The sequence below is a fragment of the Chiloscyllium plagiosum genome, chromosome 35, assembly GCF_004010195.1.
Source record: "Chiloscyllium plagiosum isolate BGI_BamShark_2017 chromosome 35, ASM401019v2, whole genome shotgun sequence".
NCBI classification, from domain to species: Eukaryota; Metazoa; Chordata; class Chondrichthyes; order Orectolobiformes; family Hemiscylliidae; genus Chiloscyllium; species Chiloscyllium plagiosum.
Window position 1 is genome coordinate 29391304 of NC_057744.1, and position 12627 is coordinate 29403930.

Here is a 12627-nt window from a genome sequence, read left to right on the forward strand (position 1 = left end):
GTGAATACTAGAAGTCCAAAACAAAAACAGACGTTGCTGGGAAAAGAAAACCCAGTGGGTCTGGCAGCACCTGTGGAGAGAAAGCAGAGTTAATGTTTAAGGAACAGTGACCCTTCTTCTTAATGATGTCTTCAGTTCTAAACGGCAACTGGACCCAAAACATTAACTCTACTTTCCCTCCATTGATGCTGCCAGACCTGCTGAGGTTTTCCAGCAATTTCGGTTTTTGTTTCTCATACCCCAAATGTTCACTTTCCAGTCAAGGATAGTTTTCAGGTGTGGAAGAATGGCTGTCCCCTTACTGCCACCTCAACTTGGGTTGCAGGGTTGATTTGAGCCCCTTTCTCTCTGTCCCTCTTGAGATTAACCAGCTTGGGAGTGGGATTCTTTCTGTCCAGTCTGTGTCAATTTGTGTGACCCATGAGGAATATTTCTGCTCAGAGAGCAGGCCTTTTTAGCTTCCCTTGCGTTGTTGTACCAAATCATTAGTCTGCTTCCTCCCTGCTCATTGGGACTGGCCTGAGAACTCAGAGTTGCTATATCGAACAATTATGGAATGATATGCAGTTACTGCGCACTCTGGATCACCAGAATGAGAACAGCTAAGCTGTTTGAAAGTGCTTTTAATGTTTTAATACACCCACACCCTGTCAATATCATGCTCCAATTATGCAGAAGATTCATCAAATAAGTAGCACAGATGTACTGTATACTTGAGCAGTTTTATCCATCTTTTACATTGCAAATTTTTGCTTGTGCCAGACTCTGAACATAAGAAATAACCGCGACTTGAAGCAGGAACTAACAAACACAGTGCCAGGCTGCTGGTATAATTATCGAGTGCCATTTTTCACAAACTTCCTAATGTAGAGAAGGTTTGCATTGTCAAACAACGTTCTGCTTAATGCAGGACAATCGATAGTACGATGTGCATGCTTAGTCATTAATTCGAAGTGTGCGGTATGACAGAACATGTGCTTTCACCCCTGAGGCCTGGGTTCAACTTAAACCAGACAGATGGGGTGAAAGCTGTTACTTTTTGCATTTAAATACTTTATTTATGCAAGCTCTCTCTAGTTTGTGTTGATACAAATACCCAGTACAAATCAAATTCCTTCCCCACCCCCCATTACTGCTATCGATTTATTCACAATTGTAAAGAGAAACAACAGAACAATTTAGAATTTAAAGAGTTTTCAAAACTAAGACGGGGAGAAAGTGAGGTCTGCAGATGCTGGAGATCAAAGTTGAAACTTTATTGCTGGAACAGCACAGCAGGTCAGGCAGCATCCAGGGAACAGGAGATTCGACGTTTCGGGCACAGGCCCTTCTTCAGGAAAGGCCCTTCCTGAAGAAGGGCCTGTGCCCGAAACGTCGAATCTCCTGTTCCCTGGATGCTGCCTGACCTGCTGTGCTGTTCCAGCAATAAAGTTTCAACTTCAAAACTAAGACATCAACTGTGGATTAGTGGTAGTGTCCTCGCAGCTAAACCAGGAGGTTGCAGGTTCAAGTCCCACTCCAGAACTAGTCTATTTTCTTCAATGAACACTCCAGTGAAAATTGCTGCCTGTTTTCCCACAGTAGGATCCCACAAACAACATTTATGATTAAATGCCCAGTTCATTTCCATTATGTTGTCAGATATGCTGATATTTTTAGCATTTTCTGTTTTTATTTCCAACTTCCTCCATCTGCATCATTTTCCTTTTTTTGATTTTTTTTAAGAAAGGAACGTATTCATTGAGAATACGTACTGGTCAGCCTACTAGCGAGAGCTCTCTGATCGTCAAGATCTCTGATCTGTACTTGTTAGAGTTCAGAAGAGTGCGAGGTGGCCTTATTGAAATATATAAGATTCTCAGGAGGCTTGACAGGACAGTGCTGAGAGGTTGTGGGAGAGTTGAGGACCAGAGGGTAGAATCTCCGTAAAGGCTCACTCACTCATTTAAGCCTGAGATGTGGAATTCCTTTTCTCATTAGGTAGTGACTGGAATTCTTTTAGCACTGAGAGCTGTTTAGCGTGGGTACATTCAAAGCTGAGAGATATTTTATCCATGGGATCCAGGATTATGGGCAAAAGGCAGGGAAGTGGAATTGAAGATTATCAGATGAACCATGATCTCATTGAATGGTGAAGTAGACCTGATGGGCTGAATGGCCCACTTTTTTTTGTTATATAGTGTCATAGGATCTTTATTTTCACTTTAAAGGACAAATAAGGACTTGATTAAACTTCGCACATCTTTTAAAAAAAAAAATGAGACTACAAAACATTCTTGAACGTCTGAAGTCAAGAAGCTGCTTGCCACTGTTTTCTCCAGGGCAGTTAGGGATGGGCAATAAATGCTGGGCCTGGCCAGCAACTCCCACATCCTGTGAATGAATGGAAAAGTGTGCCATTTTTTGCAGGCGTGCAAAGTTCAATCAAGGCCCAGACGTCCCTTAATATGAAAGACCCAGCTGGCGTCTGATCTGGTGGAATCATAAATTAAAACAGAAAAGTTTGGAAATATTCACCATGCTACAGCAGAATAAAAGAAATAATCTGGTCGTCTAATCAGTGTTTCTGGGGTCTTGCATTAGCAGCAGTTTTTCCACACCTAGCAGTGATTGCAATGATCATAAAGGAGCTTGGAACACCCTGAAGTTGTAAAAACATAAAGTAGAAAGATTTATACAGCAGATTGACAGAAAATGAGGCCTTCAAAAGGTAGACCCTCCAGTATTTATCTGTGCATTGCACCTGTACAGAGGTCAGTTCTTGACCTTATTCAGCCAGCCATCAGGAAGTCCTGCTGTGAGGAATATGTATTGGAAATTTGAGCTTGTAATTTTACAGCCAATTGCTTGGAAATTCATTCGCAGCAAGCCTCTGAACTTGGGGAATGTGCAGTCAGTGCTCAAGGTGACTTGCTACCAGCACAAAGACAGGGAGGTATTTCTGCAGTGTGGTGTATTTGTCAATAGATGGCACCACCACTGGCAGCAGCCATTTATCATCCTCTTTAATTGTCTATTTAGTCATAGGGGCTTTAATACCAATCTTAATTTCAACACACAAACATATAATCGAGAGTAATCGGCAACAGGATTGTTGGCTGATTTGTCTTGTGTTCAGATGTCACTTATAGAAACTTTTATTTCCACCAACAATATGGTGGAATTTGATTTCAATGAAAATCTGGAATTAAGAATGTTATAATGGTCATGAAACCATTGTCGATTGTCGGAAAAATCCATCTCATTCGTTGATGGCCTTCAGGGAAGGAAACTGGCTTCTCTATCTAGTCTGGCCTCCATGTGACTCCAGATCCACAGCAATGGGGTTGACTATTAACTGATCTCTGGGGAGTTTTATTCATTCCATGAATGAATAAAAAATAATGAATAGAGGAAAAGTCAGAGATGAGACCTGTAGCATGGTCCCAATGACTGTGGGGGATAGAAAATGAAGGTGCAGGGGCACACTATCCATAATTTTCATACCTCAGCTGTCTTTGCCTGAACTTATAGAATTATCTTGTGTCTTTCTGCCACACTCTCCTTTTTAAACAAATCCTTAAAACTGAGGACTTTTTTTTAAAATCAAGGTATTTGGTCACTTGTTGTGCAGCCTCCCCCTTTGGTTTAATATCTGTGCCTTTACTTCGATGACTCTCCTGTGATACACCTTGAGACTCTTGGCGGTGTTAATGGTGGTATAGAAATTCGGATTGATGGATGTAACCTTGCTTGCTGAGCTGGAAGATTCGTTTTCCGACATTTCGTCACCATTCTAGGTAACATCATCAATGAGCCTCTGGTGAAGCACTGGTGGTATGTCCCACTTTTTTTGTGTTTAGGTTTCCTTGGGTTGGTAATGTCACTTTCTGTTCTTTTTCTCAGGGGATGGTAAATGGGATCCAAGTCAATGTGTTTGATAGAGTTCTAGTTGGAACTCGACCTGAGTTACAGCCAAAGTCTCAACCTGTGCTATAAACCTTTTCAAAACTCGCTAATTTAGATTTGATGTAATTTTGTGCGTGACAATAAGTGCTCTGCTCTGGCTTTCTGAGGATTGCTCCCGGTGCCAGGAATCCTCATTAACAGTGCAAGTTCATGATGTTGCTTTGAAGGTAGCCAGTTGCCTGCTTCTCAGACCAGCTAAAAAATACAATACCGTGCCAATGGCATGCCATATCCCTGCTGACAGGAGGCCTGTCACACTGCATTGCCACACGGCCTGCATGACAACGTCTCATTTTTACAAGTAATCTGCAAGTTGAGAAGAGCCCACGGTCCCCAGTAATATTGACTCTCTAGATCAGTTAAAATAGCTACAATTGACCTGTTCAGGCATGTTACGGATACACCTCTGGGGAAGATGGGACTTGGAAATCAGACCTTCTGCCTCAGAGGTGGAACAGTAACACGCTGACACAAGAGCCCTAACCATATCACTGTACACTGGGGACAGTGGGAGGCAAATAATCTGCTGAGCGATTGATTTGACAGTAGATTGGAGCCCTTATTAATAAGCCAGCTATCCTATATAGGAAAGGAAAACCACTTTATTTTTGATATTGCTGATTATGCCAGCATTTATTGCCAATCCCTAATTGCCAGTGAGATGGTGGTGAGCTGTTGTCTTGAATCACTGTGAGCATGTGGCACCACAGGTTTAACCATCAGAATAAAATTGCTGAACGATGTGGCAGGGAGACTGCCAACACGAAAGGAGTTGGACAGTGAAGGAGTCAGTAACTGTGAGCTCATTTTGTTTAGATCAGGAATGGCTGTCATTGGGAATGCTCAGGCACATGAACCTTTCAGTCAAGATTGTGGTGCACGTCAGTCTGGATCAATACCAACACAAACATTGGCAAGTGTTCACTCTCTCCTGTTTCTGATTTCCCTTTAAAACAAAAAGGGCCCAAATCATTGCAGTTGTGAAGGGAGATTACCAGGGGACCATACTTCAAGACAACAATCTATAAATATTCTAAAGCTATATTCTTCACGTATTGCTCCCTGTGCATAGTTACGTGAGGGGAAGGTAGGGAGGATTGTTTAATACATATGTATAGTCCTACACAGCCAGTATTCCTTGGGGAGTGTTTGTAGTGTTGAGGTCAGCTGCAAGCCTACAATTTCCATTCCGATAATGAAGAGACCCCGATGCTCCAAATTTTAATTTAAAGACAGAAAATCCGCTGAATACGGAATATGTGTGTGTTCTTTGGGGTAATTAGGAATTAGCCTCTTCATTTTCCAGTTCTGCATGATTGTAATAACAATAATTATTGTTCCTATAGCACCTTTTCACTGTAAAAAGCCCCAAGCTGCTTTCACAGGAGCTGCAGTGGGCCAAAGTAAAGATCATATTCAGCTGCAAATCAGTTCTTGGGACAGATGATCAAAAGCTTAATTAAAGAGGTAATTCTGAAGGAATGCCTTAGAAGGAAGGTGGAGATGTTGAGGGGGTTGGGTTATAATGTTCGGGCCTTAGAGCCTTTAAAGATGTAATTCGGAGATGCTGGTGTTGGACTGGGGTGTACAAAGTTAAAAATCACACAACACCAGGTTATAGTCCAGCAGGTTTAATTGGAAGCACACTAGCTTTCGGAGCAACGCTCCTTCATCAGGCAGGAACAGTAACACACTGACACAAGAGCCCTCACCATATCGCTGTACACTGGGGACAGTGGGAGGCAGAAAGATGTAGACCGAGTTCCCAACACTGCAGCCAGGACTGCTGAGTTCTTGAAGGATTGTAGGGTGGGAGGAGGTGTCAGAGATGGGGAGGGGGAAGCCCCACTCTGTTGTGAACATCATGGTTAGAATTAAAAATCTGAAGCATTTCACAACTGGGAGCCTCGATTGGTCAGTGAAGGAAGCATAATGTGTGTTGGAGTGTGGGGTAGCAGAGTTTTTGATGAATTGAAGTTTAAAGAGGATGGATGTTGGGAGTCTGTTTGAAGTGCAGGGAAGAGTTGAATGTGGAGACAATAAATGTATGATGGTTCCAGCAGCTGATCAGCAGAGACTATTCCTCATGCTCTGTGAAATTGGAAGTATTCTTCCATGGTAAAGGTACTGTAATGCAGTGGCACTATTTCAACAGATGTGTCTCAAGTCAGGCTCTTTCGATTGTCACCTAGAGTTAGCAGATCATTAGCAGTTTGCTCACAGGGGTTTGGGAAGCACTGCTGTCTTTGTTTTTGCTAAACCTCCTTTGCTCAGAATTAACCAATTTCTCAATGCCAGAAGCAGAATTGATTCGGAATGCTGTAATCATGAACAAAGCCAAACAGGGCCCAGAGGGATGTTGTACAGGCTGAGGAGCTTTAACTGAAGAAATCTCTGTGGATTAAACAAGTAAAGGGTTTATTAGGCAGCAGTCATGAATAGGTGTAACTAACTCATTAGTATGTGTTGGGCAGTTCTGCTATTTTTGTATTACTTTGAACCAGTTGCATTGCTCGGCCTTTATTGATTCGTTGAGATTTTGTGCTCACCAACATGATGAATATTAAATTTGTTGAATTAAACTCATTCTGAATTCAGGTTTGCAATGTTAGTATCTAATACCACCAGGTCAGGCAGAACTGGTTTAACATAATTTTGTGTACAGACTAGTTATTGCGTCTCATCCAAATCAATCTATTACATATTGTACTTCCCTCTCCCTTACAGAGAGAGCAATGGAAATGTAGCAGTTGAAAACCTGTTCAGTTTTCAATCGACAAAATTATTAGCATAAAATACCACAGCACAGGAAACAGACCATTCAACCAAATTAGCCTTTTCTAGCATTTTATGATCCAAATGACCCTCGGCCCACTTTACCTCAACTCATTTTTCCTTTTGGTTTTCCCTTCTCCTTCCATGCTTCCCCCTCCCACTTATTGATCTTTCCCTTTAAGAGATCTTTATTCCAAATACTGAGTATCACATGCTCACCGTTTAAAAAGAAAATGATGAGGTCCGTTCCAGTGAAGTGGAACTGAAGCAGTAGAAGGCACCCACTTGTATCGAGTGAAGGTGGGGGAACTGAGAAATAACAACATGGGGCAAGATTTGTAGGGCATTTGCAGATGGAGGAGGCCAGGGGTGTAGACACCAGAGTCAGATTTGGGAAGCGCGCACAGTTGGGAAATTTTTAATTGACATACTGGGAGTTGTTAGTATTGTTGGTAAAAGGGTACTGTTACGACATGAGGTAAACCTTTCTGCTAATTAAACACCTTGCCTCGTACGTTTGGAATATGAGTGACCGAGAACTACTCCCAGATTCCACAATTTAAAGAAAAAAATAACAATTTTATTCTTTAACTCCAAAAGTGAACATTAAACAATATCCAATTACAACTCCAAGCTTGTTTGTCTTAAAGATTTATCTACCTCCCACTCTATAACAATATACTGATCTGATGAAGCCTCTATTAAATTTACAGCAAATCAATTTTCAAAAACCAGACAGGTGTCGATCTTCTGTTTGTAGATTCCCCCTTGGTTGTCTTTGGACTTCTGCTACACAGATTTTTCATATGAAAAAGGTACCTTGTGGAGAGAGGGTTTGCAGGCAGTTTGTCAATGGCAGAAGATGCTTTTTCTCTGGCTAACTGTTCAAAATGCCTGTTTTTTTTTAATACCCCAAAACATCGGATCGTCTCATTGGTTTGATGCTGTCAAAACAATACAATTCAAAGTCGTTTGGGTTTTACTATCTTGGGACATAATTTAAACTGGTTAAATTTGAACTACTGTGCAAACAACTCCATGTATCTAAGTTACAGCTCAAATGTTACATTTTCAAATTGTCCAGTACACTTTGTGCCTGACAGATGCTTGCCAGCTTTCACACTCATGAAAGTATTGTACACACTTTCAACTTCATAATCCATCCTTTATTCTGGTCCACTGTTTTTTAAAAAAAAATCATTTGTGTGAATTGGGTGTGGCTGGCTTTATTGCCTGTCTGTAGTTGCCGTTGAGAAGATGATGGTGGTGAGCTGTTGTCTTGAACCACTGCAGTCCATCTACAGTCCCACAATGCCCTTAGGGAGGGAATTCCATGATTTTGACCTGGCAACAGTCAAGGAATGGTTATATATTTTCAAATCAAGATGGTGAGTAGCTAGGAGGGGAACAATGCTGACATTGTGCCATGGTGTAGAACAGGTGAGTTCAACAAAAGCAAAAAATCAGGTGAGGTATAAAGTCCATTGCACACTAAAGCAACAAATCGACCAAAGCGAGTGCACCAATTCCAGTTACAGGAAAACATGTGCCACAGTGCTTCCCAAAGTTTTCCCACTCTGACCCTATTTTGAGACTTGTTAATGAGTGTTCATGACAATTCAAGTGCGAGAGTGAGGATGGTGTGGTGATGGGAATGGAGGAGGGAACCAATGAGACTGGGATGGGGAACCTGTCTGTCACAGCGGTTGTTAGCATGACCACAACCCCACAGTGGATATTGCTGACTTGGAGCTTAGAATGTAGAGGGAGGTTGTTTAGTGTATGGATTCTTCTATGGATGAAGAACAGTAGAGGTCCTTTGCAGGTCTGTGAGAGTGTTGTCCTGAGCTGGGGTAGGTCTAATTGCAGGGAATGTAGGTAGCGGCGCATGGCTGCAAGTGTGGAGCGAAGGATCCGGAGGGAGGTCTGACTTAGAATGTCAAAATGTCAGCTTGGGTCCCCACTTGGGAACCTGACCCACCCCCACCCCACTTTGAGAAGTCTTAATTATCACATCAGCTGAGCTGTGGGTCTTCCTGAAGTAATCCCTTTTGCCACCAGTCTTTGAACTTTTCAGTGTCAACTTCCAGTCTTGTCCACCTAACGACAACCCTGATATAAATGTGGTCACATACGGCAGAGGTTAACTTTCACAGAGAGATGAATGAGCCTTTGTTTTGCATTAAACAGAATGCAATGAAAAATCACTTTCAGTGATACAAAAATAAAATGGAGACATTTTGTTTATGTTTAAATACTCCTGGTTTTCTAGCACTCTTGACACAGCAGTAATTGGAACGGTACCAATAAAATGTTTGTCCTATCGAACTCCAAATTTCTGACTGTGCTCATCCTTCTTGTTTAGTTTTGTCTGAGTATATGATTAAAAGCTGCTGGTAATCTTTTGAAAGTTGGATTGTCGGCTGTTGCAGCTGCTGATTAATTATTCCGACTAATTTGTTTGTGTGTGAGCCAATCCCTAATGGTACTTTTGACGAGTATTTTATCCTTTTGCTGTGGTTTTAGTGTTATTTCCTTTTCTCTCATTACCAGAGGCTAAGCAAAGGCATTGACCCAACAGTTATCCGGACTCCAGTCGTCGGAGTGTCATTTTCTGTGAACTGGCTGCAAGTAGGCTTCAGCTCTGTAAAGAACAATTGAACCAATGTCAGCCATAGCTCAGTAAATAGTAGTCTTGTCTCCAAAGCAAATATTTGTGGGTCAATTCCTATTCCAGACTCTACAGTCAGAAATATGAAAACACAATCTAGACTGACACTTTGGTGTATTTACAGAAGGTGTTTGCAGTGTTGGAGGTGCTGTCTTTCTGGTAAGATGTTAAACTCCACATATCTGCCTCTATTGATCCATGCAATGAGTATAGGAGTTGACAGGTCATGTTGCAGCTCTACAAGACATTTGGTTTGGCTACTTTTGGAATGATGCATTCCATTCTGGTCTCACTACTACACGGAAGATGTTGTGAAACTTGAAAGGGTTCAGAAAAGATTTACAAGGATGTTGCCAGGGTTGGAGGGTTTGAGCTATAGGGAGAGGTTGAATAGGCGGGGTTTGTTTATCTTGGAGTGTCAAAGGCTGAGGGGTGACCTAATAGAAGTTTCTCAAATCATGAGGGGCATGGATAGAATGAACAGCCAGTGTCTTTTTCCTAGGGTGGAGGAGTCAAAAACAAGAGAGCATAGGTTTAAGGTGAGAGCTGAAAGATTTATAAGGGGCATAAAGGGTAACTTTTTCATAGAGGGTGGTGCATGTATGGAATAAGCTGTCTGGGAAGGTGGTGGAGGCTGGTACAATTACAACATTTAAAAGATGTTTGGCTGGGTATATGAATAGGAAGGGTTGGAGGGATATGGGACAAATGCTGGTAAATGGGAATACATTTATTTAGGGTACCTGACGTGGATGAGTTGGACCAAAGGGTCTGTTTCTGTGTTGTATATCTTTGACTCAATGACTGTCAGTTCAATGTAGGCATAATGTTATGTCTCCCAGCCAATATATGCTATATCTGTAAGAGATATGCTTGTGGTTTCATCACAGTAACCTTAACCAAAATGTGGGACACAATACAAAAGAAAGGGATTCCATTGAATGATTATTTGGAGCAGAAGAACCTCACTGGTCTCCTGGACAATATTCACCTCCCAAGTAACACCTATCAATTCAGGTTATTTTAATATTATCACTTTTTTTTTTGACAGAACTTGTTCAGTGCAAATTGGGTTCTGATTTTATATTTCAACATTATCTACAATTCAAAATTATTTTACTAGGTTTTAAAAACTGAGTCTTTTTGACATAACACGCAGAGTTGTGTGTGAGTCGGAGCCTGTGTCAGAGTGAGTGGGCACCTCCATCTGCTAAAGTCAGTCTGGTCATGTGGGAAATTGCCAGGTTGACACAGGATTGAGATTAGCAAGGCCACCAAGGGAGCATTGCACAAGATCTTTGGGCCTTGAATATCGTAATGCCCTATTCCTTTTTTTTTTAACCTTGAGAAGCTAAGACAAAAGAACAACAGACAGCAAAAGGGCTTGGAAAGAGAGCTCAAATAAGTACTTGTTATGTAACACATGCTTACAAAATGCAGAATGAAAGGAAGATCTGGGAGCTGCACAGATTATCGGGAAGTGTGCTGGAACTGAGTGGCGACTTAAACTTTTTTCACTGTATCACGTCCCAGTAACCCAATTCAAATTTTCTACGACTTGATTAAAGTCATCAGAAGAGGCAGAGCACAGATTATTTAGCGATGAACAAAACCAAAAGCATCACCAAAGCAGTAACTGCCCCTCCATAGGAATAGATACAACATCCATTTATCTAAACTTTGCCTTAATGACCAGCTTGGAATTGTAACTTTTTTTTTTACTTTTGTGACCTGGTAAGATATAGGAACCGGAAACTGACCTTTCTACAGTTTAAATAAAATATTGAGCCATGTGTCATGCTGTGGAAAATCCTGCAACTCTAGCCCGTGCAGTGGCACCACTGTTGCCTTACGTGAGCAGAGTATGGCTCATTGACTCTGTCCTCATTAGAACTGTCACTGCCTAGAAATTCAGATAAATTCCCACGTTTGTGCCTTGCTGCCAATTAGTAACCTGTCTCGTCCTGCTCTGGTGAGAAAAGGTGAAACGTCTCATTCTCTTGCGTCCCCAAATCCAACCAAACCCCATTGTGCTACAGTCTGGCAAAGAGGGAGTTCTTATCATGTACATTGTGATTGTAATATTTGAATATAGATTTTAACAAAATGTCTAAAGGTGATTGATGGCCTCTTCCTTTCATCAAATTCCCCATTGAAATGTCAGTGCTCTGCTCTAACATGTTTTTGGACGGTAATTGATGTAAACACAGCGGGATTAGAATTTGACAGATAATATTAAAGCAAAGCACAATGCTTGGAGGCCTCAGAGTGTGTTTTACCGTGAAGGCTGTGTTCATAGCATGTTCCTTTTGGAGAGGAAGCTGCAAGAATACTATATGTTATGTCAGTCCAATCGACTGAGATATCATCATTAAAGTGCATTATTTCTCTTAATGAGAGTAAAATGTAACTTCTGTGTTGGCTGAGATGTTACAGTAGAGTGGGATGGGAAATATTAGAGAAATATAAGGAAGTTAAGGAGGCAATATGACCATCTTACTGGTCCAGACCAGTTAAACCAAAGGATTCCCTTCTACTGTAGGAGAGGAATTTAGATTCGATTTAGATTAGATTAGATTCCCTACAGTGTGGAAACAGGCCCAACAAGTCCACACCGACCCTCCGAAGAGTAACCCACCCAGACCTATTTCCCTCTGACTAATGCACCTAACACTATGGTCAATTTAACATGGCCAATAGAGGCATTAAACCTAAATAGAAGATGACAGGAGACATGGAATCACAGAAAAGTCTTTAAGATTGTCAGGAGTTTGAAGGGTTTCTCTACTGGATGATGCTCCGTACTGATCAATGACAATCTGCATTTAGTACCTTTTCAAAAGTAGCAAAATGTCCCAATGCATTAGGAGCATTTATCAGGTATATTGACACTGAGTTTTTAAAAAAGAGGACATTAGGAGATGATCAACTGCTTGGTTGAAAAAGTAGAGGATGGGATGGATAAAAATAGTGTCCTGAACTACTACTAGCCCATCCCAACTCTCAAAGCACAAAGTCCAGTTCCATGAGTAAGAACATAAGAACTAGGAGCAGGAGTAGGCCATCTGGCCCCTCAGTCCTACTCTGTCCTTTAGTAAGACCAAGGCTGACCTTTGTGTCGACTCAGCTTACCCACCCGTTCACCATAACCCTTAATTCCTTTACTGTTCAAACATCTATCTATCTTTGCCTTAAAACCATTCTATGAGGTAGCCTCAGCTGCTTCACTGAGC

At 41.5% G+C, this 12627-nt stretch overlaps 1 protein-coding gene across 5 annotated transcripts in view; it reads left to right on the top strand.

Moving 5' to 3' along the window:
- The window catches only part of robo3 (roundabout, axon guidance receptor, homolog 3 (Drosophila)), a 561002-nt gene that overhangs the window by 267633 nt on the left and 280742 nt on the right, over positions 1-12627 (top strand). The gene's annotated exons all lie outside the window — the stretch shown is intronic.